Below are 27410 nucleotides of genomic sequence, written 5' to 3' on the forward strand. Positions count from 1 at the left end.
CTCATAATGTTCAGATCAAAAGGATACCAGCATACTTAACTCAACTAAAAGACTATAAAGAATATATACTTTCAGAAGTAAAACATTTTTAGACATAAATAACACTCCTGAAGTCTCCATTGTTTATGTTTGGGATGCCTTAAAATCATATCTATATGGACAAAGTATCAGATGGTATAATAATAAAAGGAAATCTTGGGATAAGGAATTGTTAGATATTCAAAGTAAATTAGACTCGTATAAACATAATAATAAAGAAAATATTATGGACAAGAAAGTTATTGAAGAAATAAACTAACTAAATGAGAAATACAAAGAAATTTTAACTCATAAAGTTAAAATAACTTTAGAGAAATACAAGTTTTTGCCTTATTCAATAAGCCCCAAATACTTACATAGACTTAAAAATAAAACAAAAAGGTTGAATAAACAAAACCATATCAAAAAAATTTTTTCTCTAAGGAAAAAGAAGAATGTTTCTAGTATACTAGAAATACTAGATGAATTTAGAAATCACTTTCACAAAATTAACCATAATAATATTAACATGGAACCTAAAGATAAAATAAAGGAGTTTATAACCACAAATATGAATAAAAAGCTTAATAAACAACAGATTAAACTATTGGACAAGAGTATTTCATATACAGAAGTTATTACACAAATAAATAAGCTTAAATCAAACAAAGCACCGGGTAATGATGGTATTATACCAGAGATATATAAAATCCTTTCTAAAAATACATATTCATTAATACATAAGGTTTTTATTTTGGCCCAAACTGAGTTAATAACCCCCGATCTTGGCAATATACATTTATTTCGCCAATTTTAAAACCTAATAAAGATCCAACTAGATGTTCTTCATATCGGCCCATCTCATTACTTAATGTTGATTATAAAATGTTTATGAATATCTTTGCTGATAGATTGAAGACAATCATTCCCGGCATTATAGATATAGATCAGACAGGCTTCATTGTAAATAGAAATACTTTTGATAATATAAGAAGAACTTTAACATTAGCAGATTTTGCAAATAGGAAAAAGAAAGATTTAACACTTATTAGTCTTGATATAAGTTCAGCATTTGATTCAGTAAGTTGGGACTATCTGTTTACCTTAATGAAGTGCACAAACTTCTCGGATGCATTTGTAAATCTAATTGAACATTTATACAAAGGAGCGTTGGCTTATATTAAGGTAGGAACATATGTTTCACAAAAAATACCCATTCTTAAAAATACAAAACAAGGATGTCCACTTTCTCCACTATTATTCACTTTAGTAATGGAGCCTTGGGCTAATTTGATCAGAAACAGTACTGACATAGAGGGTTTTGAAATAGATGAAAATATAACATCCAAAATTCAACTTTTTGCAGATGATGTTCTAATTACATCAGCAGGATCTAATTCTTCTATACAGTCTCTATTTGATAACATGATGAATTTTAAAAGTATTTCTGGTTTAATATTCAATGAAGAAAAAACTAAAATACTACCTATATATACACGAAAAAATATTCTCATTAGTGATTTTACTAAATATGTACCCAATTCAGGTCAGATAACTTATTTAGGTATAATACTATCTAAAGATATTAAATCTATTATATATAATAATTATAATACCTGTTTTCTTAATATACAAAATCTTTTTAATACCTGGAATAATATGTTTTTACTATGGAGGAGAGACTTACAATTATTAAAATGATAATATTCCCCAAGATTTTATACTTAATACAATCAATAATACTTCCACCTACAAAATAATTATCAAGAAACTGAACACACTAATGTTAAATTTCTTATGGGCACCTAATAGACCTAGGATTGCATTAAAGAAACATACTAATAGCTGGTCTCAAGGGGTATTTCTTTTCCAGACTTTAATTTATATACTATCTCTTCTATTGTAAAAGTTATTACTTTATTAATAGATCAGTCATATGTCACAAAATGGAAAGATTATTGGGAGCTAATTAGTATACACTTCATGAAAATCTCCTTAACACATAAAAATATGATTGTAAATAACTCCATGTTATGGTTACTAAAGGAATTTTGTACTTCACCTATTACACCTAAACATATGGTTTGTTACCCATTAAATATTATTATTAGTTATCGTAACTTTATATTCATGCACCCTAAGTATAGGGAATGGAATTTTATTGTATTTCCTATAATGTATACTCAGGGTATGCTTTTGTCATCTACTTCTGAAGGAACTCATTTAGCTATAGATAATGATCTAAAGTACTGGTATCAGTTGATATCTGATAATAAAGTTAAAAATCTAGATTTCTTAAAACAAGAATTTGATCTAAGAGAAACTTGCTGGTTAGAGGTTCAGACCTTTAGACAACATCTTATTAATAAAATAGATTTAATGTCTATAACTGTTAAAGAATCTATTCCAACACTGATTGATTACTTGATATTAAATTTACAACATAAAGTTTCTGATAAAGGTAAACTTTCATACATACATAAAGTTATCAGACAAGAAACTTTTTACAGTGTAGATTCATACTGGAATTATTTCACTTCTATTAATGGGGACCCACCAAATCAACAAGATAAACAATATATATTGGAATCTGCTTATAGAACTACGCCTTCCATTGTCTGGAGACTTTATACATGGAAATTTTTACATAGATCTTTTATACACCTTTGATGATGAATAAAATAAATAATAAAGATAATCTATGTAAGAGATGTAATGTAGAAATTAATGCTGACTGGGCTCATATGTTTTATGACTGTATAAAATTGAAAGAATACTGGAAGTCAATTAATGAATTTTTGCAGGCTCTTTTACAGATAATTTCATTATTTCTAAATCTCTTATATTATTCAACACACCTGTACCTCAAAGTGTTAAAAAGGTTAAGCTTCCCTTGTTATGTTCTATTCTAGCAGTGGCTAGGAAAATAATAACTAGAAATTGGATTTCAGATACACCTCCTTCGTTCAATGAATTTAAAAATGTTATGAATATAGTGTGCCATATGGAAATAAACACAATTAGGACTAGAACAAATAGAAAAACATCTTATTTTATTGTATGGGATAATTTACAAAATTTGTTAAAAAAATTTTAATTTCAATAGCATGGTATTTTAGTTTAATTAATTGATCTGATTGTAGTGGATGTCTTTGTAAATACTTTAGTTGTTTTGTTGAATATTATAATAATACCTAGTTTTAATTACTTGTATAAAATTGTTATGATATTTCTCTTATATGTTAAAACAATAAACCTGTTTTGAAAAAAGAAACATAGTAAAAAGTGTGTTTTTTCATTTAGTGTTGTTATAGGTGGATGGGGTGTTATTTATATTTGCTTTGTAGTTTTCGATGTTGTGAGAGTCGATGTTATGAGTTCTACATGTTTTGAATTTTCGATCTTATGGTCTCGCTGTTTTGAAATTAGATGTTATGAGTTTCAATGTTTTGAAGAAGAACTATATACACATATATATATATATATATATATATATATATATATATATATATATATATATATATACTTTTTTTTTTTAAAAAAAACTTAAAGGAGAAAAAGAGAACCATTACATACATATATATGTACATACAAATATATCAAGCATGGGCATTAATGCCCTTCTAGCCTGCCAATGTACCAAAATATTTGTTCCCATAATAAGTGTTCTGGCTGTTCTTAAAAATATCTAAATTTAATATAGTTTGATAGTCTGTTCCATGCATCAACTGTTCTCTGACAGAGCCAATTAGTACACTTCTCATTCCTATAGAATCTTCTACATAGGTTGTCTGATGATTCTCTAGTACTTTTTGATAACCCCAAACATTCCCAGAGGTAGTGGTCTCTAAATGCCCTTTATACCTGAATAAGATCTCCTCTTAGATATCTGTAAGAGACACTGTTCAAGTTCAGATATTTTAGTCTTTCATAATAACTTAAATTTTCATACCCATGGATGCTCTTGGTATATTCCCGCTGTTCTCTTCCAGTTTACTCATGCTTGTTTTCTTATAGGGTTTCCATATTGTTATTTCATACTCGAGTGCGGGTCTAATGTAACTAACAAACAGTGACTTCATTATTTTTGATTTCCTAGACTTTATAAATCTTTTTATACAACCTATAGTTCTATAACCATCATTAACCAATTGGTTGATATGATTAGAAATGTGGAAAATGCATAAATAGAGATGCAAGGATAGAAAACTTCTGGAAGAACCTCATGTTAAGGGTAATACAGAATAGCAGTGGTGACAGAGAGTCACCCTGGAATATCCCCCTTTAAATTTTTATCCCTGGGATAATAATTTCTCCTTTATCATGGCTTAATTGCAAAGTGGTCTGCCACTGTTTCATGGTCACTGTAATGTAGTTGATCAATGTAGGATGTATCTTATACATTTTTAAGCACTCTTTTATCCATGAATGTGGGATACAATCAAATGATTTTTTGTAGTCAATCTATGCCATACTTAGATTCTTCCCCCCTTTAAAGTTCACCACTATGAATTTATTTAACAACAAATGATCCTTTGTTCCATATGACTTTCTTTTATTGTCCTTTTGTTCTACTACCATAATTGAGTTTTCTTCTAAATTACTACAAACTCTGTCAGCATCAATTCTCATGCATAGTTTATACATCATCAGAAGGCAACTTATTGGTCTGTAATTTTTAGGGTAGCTTTCAGATTCACTCTTAAGTAGGAGCATGCTTTTTCCTGTTGTTAGTCAGGCTGACATCTGTTCGGTGTCCGGATATAAATAGTTCTTACTCATTGCTAAATTTTCATGCAAAAATAGTAATATTTACTATCTTTTTTAACAAAAAAAAAACATAGCCCCTCTGAATGAAAACATATACAAGTCTTTCTTCTTCAAAAGAAAAAGTATTATCATCACTGGTCAAATGGCACAACCGTATTAACTGCCCTTTAACCACCCCCCACTTTATATGTTGAGGGTGTAGGCTGTCCATACGGAGGTACTGGCTACACAAAAGTAGATTTTCTAAAAATCTGACTCACAAACGTAGAACTATTTTCATAGAATTCCAAGTGTATGTCTAAAAAATCAATACTTCTACCAAAACCTCCATGGATAAAGTTGAGAAAGTCAGTAGTAGTGTTTAGTACAAACTCTGAAAAAGATTCAAAATCACCTAAGCAAAGGAAGAACAAGTCATCTATATAACGCCTGTAGAACAGAATATTTTTTTGCCAAAGGGTGGGTGATAAGATATCCCATCTCCCACATTGCCATAACTAAATTGGCAATAAGTTGGTGCTTCCTTGACCCCATGGCCACTCCAGAAATCTGCTGCAACAGGTGTTTACCAAATCTAAAAAAATATATTGTTTAGCACTATTTCCATCAAAATACACAATGTATTACTCTTGTCATTACTAAAAGTAGTAAAATCTGTCAAGTAATCTCTAAAGAAATCTAATCCAGCTTTTTGATTGATACTTGTGTACAAAGCTGGAACATCCAGAGATGCAAAAACAAAAGGTGTACAGATGTCATTGAAATTGTGTAATATTTGTAACAAGTGCCATGAGTCTCTCAAATAAAACTTAGACTTTTGAACCACTGCATTCAAAATGTTGTCAAGCCAAATGGAAATTGACTCAGTTTTGGAGAAACCACAGACACTATTGGCCTAAACGAAGGGTTCCCCTATCATCTTTTACCTTTGGAATACCAAACAACAATGCCAGTCTGGGATGTTCAACTTGTAAATATCTATATATAGAATGGCAAATGTTGTTTTGACAAAATAAATAAAAAAAAAGCCATCAACTCTTTTAAAACAATTTTCTACATGTTTGATTGTGACTTGTGTGTAGCTCTTATTATCACGCAAAAGCTCAAACATTGCTTTTTCATACTCACTAATTTGCATAATGACCAAGAACCCTCCCTTATCAGCCTTCATTACTCTTAAATCACTATTGTTCACCAAATCATACAAAGCACCTTTCTCTGCCACAGACAAATTAGAAATTACAGAATTCACGTTTAAATTTTCTAAACTGTTTTTCACAAAGGTTTCCAAATACTTGTAAAGTAGGGCATAACACAGGGTTATAGGTACTTCTTACTCTAGGGGTTTCTAAAGATGTATCACAAACTGAGAAACCATCACAAATGAATTTCAAATTTAATTTTCTTAAATATAATTTAAAGTCCACAGTTAAATTAGTAATGTTCAATTTGTTAGAGGGAATATATAAAAAACCATGTTGAAGTACTTTTACTGTATGTTCGGATAATGTCACTCTGATCAAATTCACAATGTCTATAGAAAAATTATTTAATGTTTTTTCCTGTTCTTCCCCGACCCTTGCCATTAGTGTGTACATTCTTTGACCATTTCAAGGTTTTCTGATTCCCTGATTTGTCTACTAAAACAGGTCCACCATTGTTATTTGATGTCGAAGGAATAGCTGTTTCTGTTGTATTTTGATTATCTGGGTCAGCCAAATTAGCGGGTTCCTATTAGAATGACGAAAACACATTTTGTCTAATGCGTTTTTGTCAAAACATACAGAACGAACAGGCAAAACAGCGAAGTGGCTGTTCAGCGAATTCTTTCCCTGGGAAAGAAGTCACTTGACCGCTTTGTTGCTTTGCCATGTTCTGCAGTGTAGTGTGGCCCCTTGTCCGGTATAGCTCCCAAGCATGAATGTGCAACAGTTACTGACCTTAGGGTTAGGGTGCGGGTTAAGGTAAGTGCATATGCATGGAAGTGTTTACTGTTATTTTTTTTTGCGTTAGATGTATGGTTGAGTTACGTGTGTATGTGTTTTCAGCTGTTTACTTTTGTTTTGGGGGTAGAATTAGGGTTAAGGTAAGTGTGTATGTGTTTGGAACTGTTTACCTAAATGGGCAAGAGTTACTGACCTTAGGGTTAGGGGCGGGTTAAGGTAAGTGCATATGTTTTAAAATGTTTACTGTTTTTTTTTCTGTTAGATGTATGGTTGGGTTACGTGCATATGTGTATTTAGTTGTTTACTGTTTTTTGGTGGGGGTACAATTAGGGTTAAGGTACGTGTGTATGTGTGTGGAAGTGTTTAATGTTTTTTTTTTGGTTGGAACAGCAATTTCTTTCCCTAGGAAAGAAATCACTGTTATGTGGTTTCGACATTTTTAGCTTCCCTGAAAATGTGTTGATGAAACATCGTTCACTGTTTTCAGCGTTCGATGTTTCAATATAGACCCAAATTAGCTTGTACACTACCATTTAAAGGAGATTTAGAAGAAATAGTAATAATAGTTGTTTGTGTTGTTTACATCACTTTATGTAGTTCTTGCACAAGTTTTTACATAGGTAAGAACATCAGGACCCTTGGTAGAAGAATTTACGACCATATGTTAGCTGTTAAAAACAAGGATAAAGTAAATCCCCTGGCAAGACATGGTAGAAGAATTTACGACCATATGTTAGCTGTTAAAAACAAGGATAAAGTAAATCCCCAGGCAAGACATGCTCTAACTTGTAAAGACTTTAAAAAGTTTACAAACCTTGTATTGGATGCAGTTAACCCTGGTGTTTTTGTGGTTGATTTCAAAAGTTTACTTGAATGTAGAGAGAACAAATGGCAAATAGCCCTTAGTGCTGATCAAAGTCCAGGGCTTAATGAAACTATAAACATTAAATGCTTTTTGCAGATGCAAAAATTGTGATGTTCAACACACATATGATATTTCATAGTATGATTTTTTAAATATGTATACATGTATATGTTTTTTTATTATTATTATTTATTGTTCTTTTTTCAAGCAATACAAGTTGTACAAGTTCATTATTTATGTGCTTTTACTTAATCAATGACAGTGTGATTTTATATATTTAGAACAATACAAGTATCGTAGTAATGTTTCTTTAACTTTTTTACATCAAACAATTTTCAAATGAATAGCTTAATTATGTAATAATGTTTCCCATTGGTGAAAATGTTGATTAGTGTGGTATAAAAGGGTGGTGTTTTGTAGACATGGTTTATTATGATGAAGTTTGAGTGTTTTATTAAAAGGTGAATGATAGTGCTAATGTGTCCGGCTTTCACTTTCTTGGACTTGTGCTACTGGTTTATTCTTTTCTTAACTTTGTTTCAATCTCTCTGGCTGTTACTTCATCCCATTTCATATCTTATTCTTTCTTTTACTTCTTCTATCCATTTAGCATCGTTGTTATGTTTCACAGGATCTTCATAGATACTTCTCCAAAATGTATCTATTTCTTCTTTTTTGGTGGTCTTTCAGTTCCTTTTACCTTGTTTCCCAATTCTCTAAAAAAAATGTTTTGGGTCATCAATAAGTTGCTTATTTTGTACTTTTACTTTATATTTTTCTGTGTATCTTCTAAGTTTTTTCCACCTGTGCTGAGATTTTTAGTTTGTTATTTGTGATAGTGCATGATAGATCCTGGTCTGTTCTAGTACTGTGCATTGCTTTTATCATGTCTTTCTTAGTATTTTTGTTGATCTGTTCCCTCTTCTATATTCCTCTAACAGTGACACTTCTTGTCTTATTTGGTTTAGTTTTCTCTCTTCCATAATTCCATGATAGTATTAGATTTCTCCTCTTCCTTTCCCTCACTACCCTGTGATCTTGTGGTAGAACTTTATCAGTTATTAATTTAGCTGCACAGTAATATATCCTGTTCACTTCTGTTATATCACATGAATCTATATGGACAGTCCTAATTACTGTGTTCATTTGTTGTATCAAACATCTGCTTTTTGAGTTTTATTGACCTTCTGCGGTCTATTTTATTCATTGATCTTAATATGTCTATCCATGTCTATTAAATCATCTGATATTACTCTTCCCTCCTGTGTTTCATGCAAGAAATGTACGAATTCCTCTAGGTCATCAGCAATTGACTTTGGTGGTCTATACACTCCAACAACTGTTATATGTTCCATGGTCATCTTTACTGTCACAGTTACACAATCCATATTATTGTGTTATCATTGAACATGTAATAAACACAGGTCTCATAATTATCTTTAATCCCTATCATAACACCTCCACCTGATTTTTTTGTTAGAATGTCTGTTACAGTAAAAACATTTATACCCTGACAGAACTGCTTTCCAATCATTGTTCTTTAACCATGTTTCACAAGCAATGACAATATCAGTCTTGTGGAAATGTAGCAAATTTTCCAATTAAAAAAAAAAATTATTACTAATGCTCCTAGCATTACCAACTATCAAAGATACATCAAATGTTGCTATCTGTGAACTGTTAACTTTTCAACCTGGCAAAAATCTTGCCTTGTGTTTGTCAAATATTGTAAAATATGTGCTACAAACATTCTCTTCCCTGATTTTGACAAATGCACACCATCCTGTCTGAACCCATGTGCCCAAAACTAGGCTTGGATGCTCTACAAATTTCCATTTTTTTAAAACAAGGCATTATTTATTTCCAGTTTGATAAACGGGGAAGTCCACTGGGCTAAGTGAGTCTATTTTCAGTGGAGGCCTAGGGAGAAAAGCTCCACAATATAAATATGATAAAGAATGTATACAAATAGTAACAAGAGCAAAAATAATAAAAAACATACCCTGGGATTCATGAACCTTGCGCCAGGCGCACGCATGGCGTAGGCGCCACAACGCCAGACATGGCCGCCGAGCGATTCAGGTACGATCCAAACCCACGTGCATCAGCGGCGTACGCCGGAGTTGCGCCGCCTCTGACGTAGGTATGTTAAATACCCCATGTGTGGTGTTGCACCATGCAAATGAAGGTAAGTAGCGATTCACGAAGTGGCGCGGGCGTAGCATAACAGCACGGCAATGTAAACCAAAAAAAACGGTTTACATATATCCAAACATGACATAGGAGTAACGGAAGGCTGCCAACGTCATGTGTCATAGTGGTGCAACATGGCAATGTGGAAAGAAATCGAGAATGTCAAAGGAAAACCTGCAGAAAATGTAAATAACGACATAAATGTCATGTACGCAGAAACCACATCAGAACCCCAGGACATGTCCGCGGAAGGTGAAGAACAATGAAGTAATATGACAATGCCATAAAAGAGCAGTATAAGACATATCAGCATCACAGCCACAATACACCATAGTATGAATGGAAAGCCACAACCACAGCCCAAGGGTTGCCAAGGAGTGGCGTCGGTGTCTGGCGCCGTAACCATGTATTAGTAGTCAATGCCATGCAAATGAGGCAGATAATACTGAATCGCAAAACCCCCGCCGGCGTAAGGCTGCCCCAAACGGTGCAGCGGTAAAACACCGAGGAGTGGCGAGGAACACCTGTCAATCGCAGAGGGGTGTGCCGCTGTAGGAGGAAGCACATTGGCGCCCAGCAAACCTGGGCTGTACAATGCACATCACAGCATCAGGACCGGCGTGTGAGGAAATAGATGCGGTGAGAGTATACAATGCGCGCACAGATGCATGTGCACGAGGATGACTACGTTCCCCAAACCAGTCATGTGACGGCCGCCCCGTCAGCAACCATGGATACAGGAAGGTGATGCGGAGAATATGAGGAAATGCGGAAGCAGTGTAATTGGAGTCGTAATGAGCAATTAACACCAATCAACCGACGGAGGGCAATCGGCGGCAGCTGACAACTCTGCATGCAGAAATCTGCAAACGGGAAAGGGAGGAATATGAATGCAAAGAAAGTAGTGGATGTTGCAGAAATGCAAAGAGCGAAGAACCGATACAGCACAGCCAAGGAGAGAGTTAGCATAACGGCGGCGGCAAACAAAGTGCATGACATGTCATGTGCCTGCAGGATGCACTCCCGTAAATAGTAGGTGCAACGTGCAGAAACAGTAAGTAAGGTGTAAAGCTAAACCAATGCAGGCAAGTGTAATGTAACACCAAAGGCAACAGCGTTGCAGTGCCAACGGTAAATCACGGTAGATAGCCCACAGATACGGCAGCAGAGACACACCCAATGACATCACCGGGTGTACAGCGGAACACTATAAAGTGGGAATGCACACAACACACAGCGCGAATTCCCAAACGCTGCGCCTTACGGCGTAAACACACGGGGAACTTTTAAAATGTATATGTTGGGTGCTGCCATGGCCGTGATGCATCAGCATGTGTTAGAGACAGACGGAGTTGCGGAGGAGGGTGCCGACAACTACCGGAGGCCTCAGAGGGGAAGGAGAGTGTTCAGACCAAGGGTGACCTACCAGGGGCTGCAAGACCTGGAGATAGTAGAGCGTTACAGGGTGGACAGGGACACGTTACAGCAAATAGTGGAGCTGTGCTGGCCAAGCCTGAGAACAAGAGACAACAGAGGGGAGCCCATCCCAGTGGACACAAAGGTATGTGTAAGCTTGCGAATACTGGCAACAGGTACCTTTCAAAGGCCAACCGGGGATATAATGGGCATCTCACAGGCATCAGCATCCAGGGTACTACACCAGTTTCTGGATGCCATGTTACGACATGCCCATGAGTATATATACTTCCCCAGATCTCAGGAGGAGTTGGCTAGCAATATGCGCCACTTCCACCATGTGGCACAATACGAGGAGGTACTGGGTGCGATAGACTGTACGCACATAGAAATAAAGTCACCACCCGGTGAGCAGGGTAGACGCTACATAAACCGCAAGGGAATCGCCTCCATCAATTGCCAGGTCATGTGCAATGCGCAGGGCATTATCATGGATGTGTGTGCTGGCAGCCCCGGAAGCTACCACGACTCCCATATCTGGCATGCCTCACAGCTGTATCAGGTATTCGCCAGGGGGGACATCACACAAGGTCACCTTGTGGGGGATGCTGGCTACGCATTGGAGCCGTGGATGATGACACCCATCAGAAATGCACACACACACATGCAAGAACGCCATAATGAGGCACACGCACAAACCAGAATAATCATAGAGCGTGTGTTTGGGATGTTGAAATCATGGTTCCGGTGCTTGGATACATCTGGTGGAGCCTTGCAGTACTCTCCAGGCACATGTGCCCACATATTCATAGTATGTGCTATGCTACATAATATGATCCTGCGGAAACAGCTGCCGAGGGACATAATGGTGTAGGGCCACCAAGCCCGCCACAACTGCCAAGGCAAGCACAGGCACAGGGCGTTCAGTGCCATGAACACACTGTGCCAGCCCCAGTAGGCAGACGGAGGTGTACCCAATATGCCTATGCCTTGGCAAAGAGGGAACGTATAGCACATACTCTGACAGCGTAGGCCCCATGGACTGACACCTCCCTACCTGCACACAAAGTGAAATGGACGGCACACAAACATGTCCGCCCGTAATGTGTACTGTATGGGCGGTCCCATGTGTGACTCCAACATAGGTAGCACCCAAACACTGCACAACCAACAGCCAGCGAAGCATGGAACGGCAACACCTCAACCGCACGCGGGTCCGACAGCAGACGGCATAGCCGTATGCTGCCACGTTCGGCACAAGGTGTCTACATATGTACATATGTGCATACACAAATATGGATATAGATATCATTACACACGTAGAAATATATGTACACATACACAGAGATAAAGTACAACAAGTTCAACAGGGAATCACAGGGATGCAAGGTCACAGATGCAGTAAGATGCGAACTCTCAACATAGTAAACATACTGAACGACAACCCGACTATCCGGGAGGGTGGACAGAGCAGGGAACGCCACCCATGGAAAGGTCTACCCACCTAAATGCATATTCGCCATTCGGGATGATCGCCAGGCCACGATACAGTAACAGGACATGTGCGTGTAATATTCTTAGGATATGAGGGCGGAGGTAGACACCGCCGCCGGCGATGTGGTCAACGTAGGTAGTGTGTGCAACCGTCCCTGCGAAAGCGGAAGTATGTGTATGTGTGAGGTGAGGGTGTCGTGTGTTCCGCTGTGCCACTGTAATGTGTGTGACACTGTAAAATGTGTATGTAGGTGACATGTGACAGGCGGAGTGGAATAACATGTGTAGGCATACAGTATAGGAACCACAGGCGTATGGATAGCAGTACCCACAAAGTAGTACTGAGAGCTCCTCACTGGCTAGGCGCGTGGCGACGTAAAAGGATGCAAATGGAAAATGTCCCAGAATGTACCACAGGAGTATAGCCAACATGACATGCAAAGGCCGCATGTAAGAACCATCACCGGATGTATGGCGCCGACATGTTAATTCCAATACGATATATCGGCAACGTTACGCAGCAATAGTTATGTACCGCGGAAATACGCATGTGCTACCCCGGCACCGATCGTGGACACGTATCGTCCCGTAAACACCGCTGTGTGTTCTACGAGTGTTAAACAAGCAATCGCCACCCGAATAGGTGGTAACCGGTAGCATACAGGCCGTCCCAACTACAGGACCACAATGACCGTAAATATCCGTGACAAAATGCCAAGGGATAGTCGGCACCTACGAACAGCTGCAGATATACTACCGATGTGACGGAGGAATATATGCAGGAAGCACACAAGCAAGCGGTACCGACAGCAGACGACATCAACAAAACCTACACTCCTAGAACAACAGACAGGTAACTTGTAACTCCCCAGGCAGGGATGGAGCACACACAGAAGCATACCGTGTATGTACAAATGCAAGGCCCACAGCCCGTACCCGTCACCCACAGCCCGATATACCCCATCGCACATATCAAAGGGATACAATCGAAATAGCAGCAAAAACATACAGGCAGTTAATGACAGCGGCATACCCGCAACATCCCGCGTGGGAAACACTATCAGCAGCGGATGCATACCTGCGTCCGTTGTGTACAGGAATACAAGAACTATGTTACACATCAGAATGCAATACGCCATCGACAGACGCCGGCAGGACACGGACACCCACATGTGGAACATAATACCATACCCAACACACACAATCCAAGGCAAACACCACAGCCAAATGTACGTGACGCGACACATAGAGGTTGTAGTCACACATAATATAACACAATACATACCATCCCCACGAAGGTAGTGCAGATAACCAACGCCCAGACGATGAATGAACCATGGCCTAGTTCCGACGAGTACCGTACGAATGGAGGAGATGCACAGGTGATATGCGCATAAGTACACACCGAGGAACAGCTATTGGTGTGATGAACCCACATGCTGCAGGTGACGACGGATATAAGGAAGACTCCCAGGATAGTCAAACTGTATGTTCATACCGAACAAAGACGTTATTCCTACAAGAGCCGATCACTTGTCAGTAGCGAGACACAAACGGAATACGGAAAGCAATACAGGAAAGGTATGTAGAACCCATGAGATGTACTGGTGTGTAACGCATGATATGTATGATGAATCGGCACTGTATGTGAACGGTGTTTGTCAGTAAAGATACCTGTCCATAAAGGAGAGTGGTGAAAGGTGGTTATGTAGTGTTAACCTGCTGAGTATACCAACCACTGTGGACACCATGTGCACAGCAGTGGGACATCATGTACACAGCTGGGATAGGCCAAGGGGTGCCATCGTGATTCAAAACACAGAACAATGCCACCACCCACGCTGATGCTGGCAGTGGATGTCCAACAATGAAGTGCCACAGCAGGGGATAGGACATGCATGTATAGTGTCACAGCACACATGTGTATGGGCAGATATTGTCGATGTCATACGTAATGTGCACGACGTGCATGTATGCCTCGCAGTAGGGGTGACCATGTCAAGTATGTATAATGTAAAGCTATCATGATGGATACGTTCAGACATTATACATAGTATCACAGGCATAGCATGCATGATGGACGTATGGCCTAGTGTTATGTACATTAACAGGATATGTATGGCCTGCAGATATGGGACAGAGCAGTAGCAGAATAGCCACCCAAAATGGAAGGAACATCAAGTAACCATGTCCAAGCTATCTGTAGCAGGTGCAATGTGTGCATCAATGATGTCTGGCAGGTCCATGTGTAAACACATGTGCAATGTACACAGTCGTGCCACCCCCCCATGGTACTGTCCACTGGACAGCAAAGGTGGATGTCAACTGCATGTCTACACAGTACTGCTGTCGTGGTGGTCCCATGTGTATGTGTCACCCTATCAGCAAGGGAGCTATCACATGACCTGTGCCACAGTGTGTCCCTGTGGGATGTGCACAGGACCCATGTTCTACAGCATGGTGTGTGTCCAGTCTGTGTAGGTAAACAGAAGCCCAGGCTAAGCAATGTGGCTTGTGTGCACATATGCATGACTGCGTCATTCACCCTGCCCACTGCAAACGCCATGTAGGAGTACTACATGCATCAGTAATGCGGAGGACATGGCCCATGGCAGAGTACATGACACCACTGTGTAAGTGGTATGCAGATGAGTACAGATGTGTTCCCCGTCTGCCATCTGCATATGTAAACTGTCTGAGCCTGGTATACATCGCGGCATGACTATACTGTGACATGGAAAGTTGTAGCCATTGTGGAAGGCACACCACGAATGTGTTATAGTAACCCTGCCCGTGTGTAGATGTGTGTATGGCACAAGTACAAAGGCTACCAATGTCCCAGCAACACACATAGTCCAGATATGTGTGGCCCTGCAGATGTGTACCCACGCCACAGTGGAATATGGCAACCACAGCACCATGTGGGGCATGTGTGTGTACAGCAACCATGTGCAATGTGATATGCATGTATAGGGACAGTATCAACGTGATACCCAGTGGAGGACTGTTGCTATGCAAAGGTGATGTGTATGCACCATCTGTGATGTATCTGACACAATGACATCTACACGATATATCTGCCACACAGACACCTGTATGGTTGTTAGCAGTATGAGCTGGTGGAGCTAGAATGCTGCCAGGTATGTAGATGTGGGACATGTAGACATGGACATTACTCCGTGGCAGCATGTTGTGTATGTAAGCAAATAGTGAACATGAGGGGACACATGACTGAGGACTGTGTAATGCCACATGTACCTTACATGTCGTAGGTAGCATGATATGCTTGCACCACTGTGTGACATGTCCAGGAGTCACATAGCCTAACATCCCGAGACACAGGGTATGATGTGATGGTGGATGTGTACATTGCCAATACCAGAATGTGGAATGGCGCTGAAGGGCAATGTGGGGATAATGTCTGATCTGTTACCCTCCATTACTACACCAACCACCCATGCAATGGTATGACAGGTGGCCATCATGTGGATGTGGTGTGCTGTGGCACACAGATGCCCAACAAGGGTGCCAGTAAAGGCATGGAAGTCGTCAATGAGTGTGTGAAGCATGTATGTCAGGATGTGCCCCAGTGCCATACTGAATGGTGCAGTCATGTATGTATGAATGCAGTCCCACACGTGCAATGCACAACCACCCATGTGTAGTGTGATAGATGCGGTGGTGTGGTGGTCAAGGTACACAATGTCCATGAATGTGCTAGCAGTTAATTCAGTGGGCTGCTGCAGAGACACATAACAACCAGTTTGGCGGGATAGAACAGCTATGGAGATTGGAGGTGACATCGGGACAGTGTCCGAGGACATAATGTGTGCATGGCAGTACCATGTATGTGTCCACAGGGACAATGTGATGTCCATGTATGGATTGGAGCCCTGTAGTGAGTGAGAGTGTATATTATAGGTAGGTATCCCATTGTCCGGCATGTTGCAAACAACATCTCTGTCGGCAATGCCTGGGTGACTGTCATATGCTACATTGAATGTGGATGTAGCCAAACAACACAGACATAACACCACACTGCATGAGGGCCCACACTGCAAAGTATGGTGGTCATGTGTAGGTAGCTAGCTGTGGAGTATGTGATGGACCACGAGGTCACACCATGACTGTCAAGTGATGCACCACACACATTTGAACATACTCACCGTGCAACAGCCTGCACATGCGCCCATACAGCACATGTGCATGGAACATGCATACCACCATGGCATCTGTGAAAAGGCCAGCACCACCATGCCTCTGTGTGGAATAGCATGGTCCCTACCAGTGTGTACATGTAGCGGAAGTGCATTGTGATATGTGTCAGCATAGTCATGTATACTGTCCGTCTGCCGGGGTGCCATGCCATTAGCAACCCCCGTCAGCAGATGTTGGTAGTACCGGCTGTTGAGCACATGTACCATGTATGCTGCAATGGGTGTGTGTCCAGGGTGTGGCTAGCAGGGCATAAAGCATATATGTCCATCAACCAGAGGGGGGATGTCTGTAGGTATAGCACACAGACACATGGAGGTATGGTGCATGCCAAGGGTAGTGTAGGTATGGTATGTCTTGTTTAAAGTGTCACCCAGCTATGTGTAGTGCATGGCCAAGCATGTGTGGGTACATGGGAGTCCATACTAGGGAAGTGTGTGTTGCTGTCAGCACATGGCAGTAGCAACTGTCCGAGGTGCAATGTACAGTATGATAACACAGCCAGCATGTAACCTGTGGTGTACAGTGTACTCACCGTCACGTGTCACAATGTGTCTAGCGGTCACAAACATGGGTATCTGAACATGGAGTACCTATGATGCATTTGTCTTAGAAAAACATACAGTATGTGTGTAAATCACTGTGTGATGTGGGATCCACTCACCTGAGTGTGTTGCTGGCCAGGTATGTGCCTGGGAGGTATGATCTGTGTACAATCTGGTCCGGCAGGTGTGCTCTGTAGAGCATGGAGGCAGGTCCCAGGCACTGCAGATCAATGTCAGGCATGCCTTACTGTGTGTGCAGTGCATGTCTACAGCACAGTGGGGGGGTGCAAGCATTGTCACACATCACTACATGCCGTGCCTGCCTGTGACAGCCCTGCTGGTGACAGACATGTGACACTGCTGCAGAGGCAGCATAGCATGTGAAGATGGTCATGTGGGTCCCACACCCTAGGCAGATGTCTGCAGGTCATGTGTGCCACAGTACTGTGGTCGACCATGACTGTCATACTGGATCAATAACACATGCCTGCACAAGTACAGTATGATCATAGTCAACAGTTGCAGTGACAGAGTAGGCAAATGTACAGTATCTCTGTGTGCAGACCACTGCCTAATGTACACACGGCTAGACACACACCCAGAGGGTGAATACACCATTGAGCCATCAGATGTCCCATTCCACTTAGCCTGTACAATGTCATCACAGGGTGGTCACAATAGCATGTGGTAAGACAGACATGTTGTGCCAGGTGATGTGTCATGTGTGCATATGTTGACTTGCACAGCCGTTCACATGTCTGCAACATACCGGTGCATGATGCGTACTGTTACATGATGTGTGGAACTGCACTGTGACACACAACAGGGACATCTGCACAGGTGTGTTGTGAATGGTGTAACCCATGTTCACACAGGATACACACTGCCGCTGTTGGCAGCCATGCTGGTGGCTACCAGTGGTGCATGCAGTGGTCATACAGACATACTTCATACAGTGTTCATGCAGGGATGTCCATCCTTGTGGATGATGTGTTGCTATGTGAAGGTAGGTGTGTGTTGTGAATGTTACACATCCAGATGACACCATCTGGTGCAGTCATGGACGTCGACAGCATCACACACATCCACAGCAGTCAGAACCCTGTCCTGAGAATGTGTCAGTCACTCTCGTACTGTGTGACATATGTGCACATGGCAGAACACCTCCCACTGTCATCTATGATGGCTATGTGATGGCTGGAATGTGCCGTGATAATGTACAATGCTGGTAGTCCAATGAAGTACGTGGAATCAGACAGTACGCCATGGCTGCCATGTAAACCATGCACAACAATGACTGTCTGACAGACACAGACAATGCGTTGACATGTTGAACATGTGCACATGAGAACTCCCAATGAGGTATGTTGCACATATCGATGTACAACTGTCATCTATGGCCATAGCATGGGTGCAGATGCACATACCCACAGGCAGTACCACGTGATGCAGGTAGGGGGGCATTGCAGGTGCACATGTGACAGTTGCTGTACCGCCACATGTCCTGCATAGCCGTCATGTAGGGTTAGTAGCGGCATGTGACTGATGGACATGCCTGTACATTTGATCATGTCCCACAGGAGATGTGTTATGTGTGTACAACATGTGATGTGCCAACATCAAGCTGTGCAGTGTATGGCCGCCGGTTTACCTGTATGACTTGTTCTGCGATGGGTGCAAAGGCACATAGTACTGCATTGCACGCCCACAAGCCCCACACAGGTGCATAGCCTGAACATACAATACAAAGAGGGTGTGGGATGATAGCAACCCACAAGAGGAGATGGGTACGGGTGGCAACCCACTACCACATCCGTGGGTATGGTGTGCATGTGTATGACACATTAGCACCTGAGAAGCTAGCAGTACAGCAGTACAGGGTTGCATGCATATATGTTCAACAATAGCCCTGTGTGTCCCACCACAGGCCCGTGGATAGATAGACACCAACACAATGTGCAGATATGATATGTGCACAGCACATAAACGATGCCTACTGTAGAACAGGCATACTGTGTAGACATGTACACAGTACGTCTGCACCAGCCACACTCAAACACGTTATGTGCTGAACCACACCAATAGTCCAGGCCATGCCAAAGCTGGACGTGCATGCATCTGTGTATGTACGCCTGTGAATGTCTCCGGCGTAGCGGTATAGCTGTGTCACTGTTCTTGACAATATAATGAATGGGTTGTATGTGTGATGGGTGCGTCATATGTGTATGGTCAGATTGACGATACCATCAGTGCCCCTGCTATGTGAACATCCCTGTCCCCATACATGGATACGTATGCTGTGGCCAACATCACGTTTCCAGAGGGAGGGATGGCGGTGTGTACCGCACCAGCAGACATGGGGTGGCAGCAGGCACTGGATGTAGACATATGTGGTACCCACGTCAGTCCAGGTAACCATCCATGTGCACGGGATAGCAGTGTGTGGCCACATACAGCACTGTGTAGATCAATATCGCAGCACATAGCACCTGTCAGGGTTACAGTGTATGCATGGGTGTGTGATACCTGCATGCACCAGACACACCCCCACCAAGCAGCGTGCAGCCTACCTTGCATAAGGCCAGTGTCCACACCATAGTGATAGACATGTGTAATGTCCAAATACACATAGCAATGACATATGGAATGGACAGCCACCCTGCCATTATCATTACCCCCCAGGTGGATCACATCCCAGTGCCATGTATGTGGCATACCTTGCCATACCATGCAGCCCTGCCCAGCAAGGCTGCATGTGCTATCACAGTCCTACATGGTGCTATGGCCAAAAGGCACTGTCACTATCAACCATACACAGCAGTAATGTTACAGTGATGCACCCTGTGGTGTTACAGGTGCTGTGTGCTGCTGTGGACAATGTGCGTGTGTACATGCTATGCATGACCTTCCCTGCTAATGTGGCATGGTTACACATTGTCCCATGTGTATCACATGTGCAACACAGGTGAGCCGTGGAAAGTTGGCCAACACCCGTACAGTGCTGTGTGGATGTACATGGCACAACACATGCATGTGCAGGTGTCCATGTGTATGTGTACAGTGCCACTGCTGATGTTCATAATGGCCATGTACGTGATGTCTATTGACATATAGACAGCATCCAGGTGAACAGTAGAACTGTTGTCACAAGGGGACCCGTGCCAACTGATATGGACACAGGTGTAGACAGGTACACATGTCCACAGCAGGCTAACATCAACATGGTGCTTGTACAGTGTGATGAGGTGACACACAGATATGTAATGCCACCCACTGCTCAATGGTGTGACGGCAACACATTGGCTGTATCACTGCCATGATACCTTGCAGAGATTACTGTGCAGATGTTGTACATGTCATAGCAATGTATTCCCAGCAGTATGCCAGAACAGAAGTGTAAATGTGACCTGCCACCATCGTTATGTCTTACAGATAATGCCACGTTCCTGGCTGCCTGCCTTTAGCCGACAAGAAGACGAAGTGATCATACCATTGCTACATGATAACTATGACATCTTATTTAGCCATGTGCCACTGCAGGCACAACAACGGGAGGAGATGTGGCAGGATATGCGCAGGAGGGTGAACAGCCTGGGCACAACCGCACATATCAACAGATCCGCAGGCACTGCACAGACCTAATCCGGCATGCGAGACAGCGTGCCGCTGCAATCGCCAGACAACAAGGTGGGACAGGTGGTGGGCCACCAACCCAGCCCCCACTCACAGCCACGGAGGAGCTGCTGGCCAGTCTGGGGACACCCATGGAACAACATGCTGAAACCCTCGCGTCCATCATGGAGGTGGGTGTCTCCCAAACAATGAGCTCGGAGCTGCCTGGTAAGTCAGTGTTGCATGTTTGTATGACAAGCGATGTAGGAGTGGGTGTCATAGTACAATACATAATGTAGCAACACATGCCAGGTATATTGCCACAGAGGATGCATACTACAGTATGCTATGTTGTGTATGCACACATGTGCAGAGCACATGCAAACACGCAGGTGCATGATGTGACATGCAGAATGCTTACTGTGGCGATAGTAATGGATAATGTGCATACCTTTGTGTCATCCCTATACAGGTACGTCTGGCGTGTCGCAAAGACAAGGGTCTGTCACAGGTAAGTCTGTTGCTAGTAAAAGGCATGATACGGTGTATTGATATTCCCCATGTGTCCAGGTATGATATGCACACCTGGGTGTGCCCCAGTCATGGTATACAGGTCGCATCTTCCAACACACACACCACCCATGTACAGTAGATCCAACCATTAGTATAGACTGGCATGACACCACATAACACATTGGTGTGTTATGTGCAGACAGCTATGCATACAATGGTGAAGGTGTTCCACAATGGCTGCATGTGTAGTATGCATTGTTATGCCTCTGCAGTATGAACACAGTACCACATAGCGAGCTGTGATCTGGCCAGAGCACAGGTGTTACCACTGTGACCTATGCCCCTGCATTGGGTGCACATGTTGTGACATGGCACATGACATGTCCCATGCATGTGGATGTCTGTCTGCAACAATGTCACACCATGACATGACCTATGCACGACATAGCAGACATCCACAATGTCTGCATAGCCGTAGGGAATGTGACACCTCAGACTAGTACGGTTGTATGTCACATGTGCCACCACAGGGCCATGTGCACGAGGTCCATCACACACAATTGTCGATGACCCAGACAAACAAGGCCATGGGTGATACCCACAGGCATGTTGCCACACAGTACATCCGCAGTGGGTAGTCACCGTTGCACCCTGTCCACACATAGTGGGCTCATCACTGTAGTGGACCCCCTGGACATCCGATGTGGTACACCAGTGAAATGGAATGACTGTCCCCAGCCAATAGAGGTGCCACCAGTGTCCACCATATACGTGCTGCTGTGCAGCTGAACTGGTTTCCAGACATGGCAATGTAATGCGTCCAGGTCACGCATTGCACAGAAACATACCGGTGTCCTGCTACCGTGCAGTGGCACAGTGCCCGTACTCCACACTGCACAGCTATGTATACAGCTCACACCAACCACACATGCACAGACATCCTTGTTACAGATGCACTGTATTTGTAGACTGTACACATAACACTGCACTGTGACATCCGTTGTGATGTGGTGCATGTGGTGGGACACCATTGACACATGTCCACATGATACTGCACATGTTTGCGGTGTACATGACATAGTGACGGCAGCCATGTGTACAGTTAACTCGCCCGTGGCCACACGGTGTATCACGGTGATGCATGCAAACTACCATGAATGTGTGTACTGCATGCCTACTAACACACACCTGCCTGTTGTAGTGTGCATTCCAGGGCAGTATGCATACTGCCACTATTAATGTCTGGGCTGCATTCACTGGGCTGTGGTGTGGGAATGCTGCATGCCACATGCAATATCACATGCATGATGTGTCTGCATGTGTGTGTGTCCACGTGTGTGTGTCAGCGTGTGTGTGTGTCTGCATGTGTGTGTGTGTGTGTGTGTGGCTGTGTGTGTGTCAGCATGTCTGTAATGTAACTTACGGTATGTCTCTGTATTGACAGGTGCTGTAGGTGCATTCCCCTCCTGCGGTCCATCTGATGCTAGTGTCCCCACAGATACTAGTGATGATGACCATGTGCATGAGGCACAGGCAGGGTCGTCACAGGCAGACACTGTGCCATTGGAGAACATCACACATACGTCCCTTTCATCCCCACACGGTTCGTGGTCCCCATTGTGGGGAAGGGTCGGGTTTTTGGGACCACGGAATGGTGGGGGCTGCGAATCGGTCACATGCATTCCAGGAAATGAGGGTGATTTAAACCACATGGGGGGCCCTGGGGACATTTTCCCCCAGGTTCAGTCACCCCAACCCACACAAATCCCAGATGCACTTTTTAACGACAAAAGGGCTCGGGGAAAAATTAACCAACAGATTCCCGGGTTTGGGGAAAAGGGGGAATTCCCAGGAAAGGGGGCCCGTGGGTTGGGGGGCCCGGAGGGCGACCAAAACCAATGGGTATTCTTCCAATATTGCCACCCGGGGCCACGGGGTGTGGGTGTACCCCCAAAACCAGGTGTGTCGCGGGGGGGGGGGAGCAGGGGGACATGGGTTTTTTTTTGGGGGGTCGGGGGGCATTCAATGAACCCACGGTACCCTTTGGGGGGCATCCCCCCCCGGTCCCGGGCTGCCACAGTACTTTAACCTGCATGGGACCAACCCCAAAACCTGTGCCTTGGAGAAAAAACCAAGTTCCCCCCCCCGGGTTAAATGCCCCTACCCCCTCCCCAAGATGGGGGACATCACGGGGCCCCGGTTTTTTCGCAAAGGGGCCCCCCATTTTTTTAAAAAAAAAAACCCTTTGGGGGTTTTTTTTTTTTTTTTTTTGGGGGGGGGGGGGGGGGGGGGTGTGTGTTTTTAATGTACACATGGCACTGAGGTCACCCCTGGTCCATCTCAGTGCGATACAGTGGTGATGACCAGTGCATGACCACAGCGCACAGACACTGTGCCATTGGAGAACATCACACATATGTCTCATCCCACGGTTCAGATGCACACATACCCACACCATTGCCCACAGATGGCGGACAGTCAGCCTGTTGGCACCGAGCAGGAATGTGTGGTGGCTGCAGAAGGTGCTACATGTTGCCAGTGTAATGACTGGGGGATGCCCCCAGGCATGTGGCAGGTGCTGCTCGTGGAGGGCACTGTAAATACACCTGCCGTACAGGTGAAACAGCTGGTAAAACCAGCATGTTCCAGATGTGATGGGGTGCAGGACGCGTGAGCAGAACCAGGAAGGGCAGAGGTGCAGAGGGTCAATCGCCAAATGAGAACATCCAGTCATTGGCAATGCCCAACAGCATCTTGATGTTCTGGATAGGAATGGGTGAGATGGCTGGGATCTCGACAGCATGGCCATCCATGGCGTAGCTGCCCGTGCAGGAACACCTGGTAGGGGTGAGGCATGGGGCACTGGGCTGTAACACCACCAAGTACAGGTCAGGTGTGCCCCCACCCACCCACACAGTGCTGGTAGCAGGCAGTGCAGCTGCTACCACCACACCGGACACAGCAGGCCCCGGTGTGGCCTGGCGGCCCGCTGGACACGTTCCAGCGGACATGTGTCATGGTCCATCTATACCTCCACCGGTGTGCCCGTGCAACCCCAGGCAGGCACGGTCACATGGCAGCCAAAATGAGCCACACCTGCACTGTACAGTCTGGGGCTGCAAGTATACCCCTAGGCATCACAGATGACTGAACTGTGTCACACATACCCACACACAGCAACACAACTGTGGTCCACCACATCCACATGCATTCTGCACAGTCATGCCCCGTAAATGCACAGGCCCTTACACACACATGATGTCATCCATTGGTACAGCCATGCCTGGAATTTTCCCTGTGCATAGTGATGTGGGCTCTGCCACATAATGTGAGCTACACCATTGGTGCAGTTATGCAAACATATTCTGATGGGGTGGACAACATAGTGAGAGGTGTATGTGATACCTGTGTCCGTGATATGTGTATGTTTGGTGGCTGGTGCAGACATCGTGATGTGGTTTGCATGACATCATGCAGCAGTATCCATGATGCAGGTGGATTCATTGTTCTGTGTAAAAGTATGGTGTTGGACATGGGGACCATATTGGTTCATTTAACCCCATCCCATTGTTTGCTTTTGCCCACGGGAAAGTTATCAGGGACGGGGGTACCCAATCTGGAAATGCAGCATAGCACGGTACCAATGGCCCCACAGGGGACAGGGGACATGTCTCCAGGCTTGCCGGCATTTTAAACCTGGACTGTGTGTGGCTGCTCACGGAGGGGGTCCCACCCATCGCCCCTGCCCCCTGTCCAGCACTGACACAGGATGGGGTGCATCTCATGATCACACATCCAGTATGTTCTCCTGCAAAAGCAGGGCCCCCTTTTCACATGGGCTGGAAATCCCCCCCATGTTGTGGGGGTGTCTCTGGGCCCTTTTCCCCCAGCCTTAGTCATCTTTGGTGAGGTGTTTTAATGCTTCTGGGGCCGGTTTGGGGCCTGGAGGGGAACTTGTCCATGTCACCCAGGTTGGACATGGGTGTGTAAGGCACAGACCACCCGGCAGGGTGTGGGAAGGTATACAGCAGTCCCCCTTTGGGGGGCAGTGTGACATGTCCCAGCACCCTTTTTCCTTGGAATTTTTTGGTCCTTCATGCTGCAGGTGTCAGGTTAGGAAACCCAATGTGCCATTCCAATCATTGCTGTGGTGTGTGATGTGTCAGGGGGCAATGAAAACCCTGATGTGGATGTGATTCCTTCCACACCTGGTAGGTGGTGTCCCCCCCACATTTTGTGTGTTGACAGGGTTACTGACGTTGTTGTACCCATCTTGAACCGCCCCCATGTTGAATGGATCACCACCACATGGTTGGGGTCATTTTTTCCCCACTGGTGGGCTGCACCTTTCTGGCATTGCAGCGGCCTGGTTCGCCCCGTTATCCATTTTTGACACCCTGGTGGATGTCTGTGTCAGATGGGGTGTTGGGTATGGTGGCCAGTGTGCAGTCATCCATATGCTGCCACAATCCCCTTGTTGGCATGCACATTGTAAGGTGAATGCCAATGGCATGGGGCCCAGGACGTACCTGTGGGCCTCCACCTGAGACCAGCTTTTAGTCTGACAGGGCACCAGGAACACACACCCTGTGTGGTGTGACTCCAACCATTCTGAGAACCATCGTGTGACTTATGTCCCCACATGTGCTGGTGAGCCTTTCCATGAGACCCGTGGAGTGCATTCTGCCTCCCACCAGGGCATGGTAGTGTGTGCAAACCAACCTACCATCAATGGCCTTGGTGACTGCTCCACAGGCGAGCAGGTTTGAGGCAGCATCTGCCCTTCACTAAGTTGTTGTGGGTATGTTCCGTATTGGCTGTACACCACTGTTTGTATTCATGGGCACCTGTATGTCCCTCCGCAGCTTTGCAGACAAGGCTTGTCAAGCTGATAGGGCAGTATGTCTGCAGTCCATAACAGCACTACCCTGGCATAGTGGGACCACAGATGCCATATGCCATCCAGCGGGACCTAGCCCTGTAAGGCTAACATGAGACAGTGGCCTTATGTGTGGGGTGAGGGCCTCAATGAGGTGGGTATCACACAGCCAGGGACACCATGGGCCCATTGGTGCTGTGTTAACCATCTAACAGATATCACATTACTCCAGGGCATATGAGATGTTTCGAGGCTAGACTCTGGTGGGATGGATATGTCCCCTCTTGGGGTGGGGGGTGGATGTATGCATGGGACATGTCCGCTGGTTTGTTGACAATGTCTGTGGGTGCAGTGACCATTGTACCATTCTGGATCATTTCTGGCCATGTCTGTAAGCTCCCACCCATGTCCCTACCACAGTTGAGGAAGGCCCTATGGTTGTCTCATGTGCCCTCTGCAGTACCACTACCACAAGCGGCCTTGGATGATTGTATGTGTTGTATTGATTGAATGGGTGATGGCTTCCCTGGTACTGATAATGCTCCGTCATGTATTAGCTCCAACTGCTGATGTACGGTTTGTCAGTGGCTGTGGTCCACCAGACCATGTGCCTACCTGTGGTGACAAGGTCCTGATGTTGTCATGTTCACTTGGTGCAGACATCCTGTGTGTGCTCAGAGAGGCAGTTTGGCAGTGCGGCCTGTGTTCACCACTGGCATGGTGGACTTGTGGTACCACCGGTCATATGATGTCTGTGGTTTGCTGTGGAGGTCCTCACTTGGTCTCCCATGCGGTGTTGGGTGCAGGATGTGTTACCAGTGGATACACTATAGTCTGACATCACCATTGAGGGATGTACATCCTGTGTGACATTTCCTCCCATGTGTGATGGGCAGTGGTATGTCCCCTAGTGGGTATGGTTCATGGCTGGTTCAGGGTCCGTG

Source organism: Protopterus annectens, chromosome 2.part0 (genome assembly GCF_019279795.1).
Source record: "Protopterus annectens isolate FY-2018-M chromosome 2.part0, PAN1.0, whole genome shotgun sequence".
Lineage (NCBI taxonomy): Eukaryota > Metazoa > Chordata > Ceratodontiformes > Protopteridae > Protopterus > Protopterus annectens.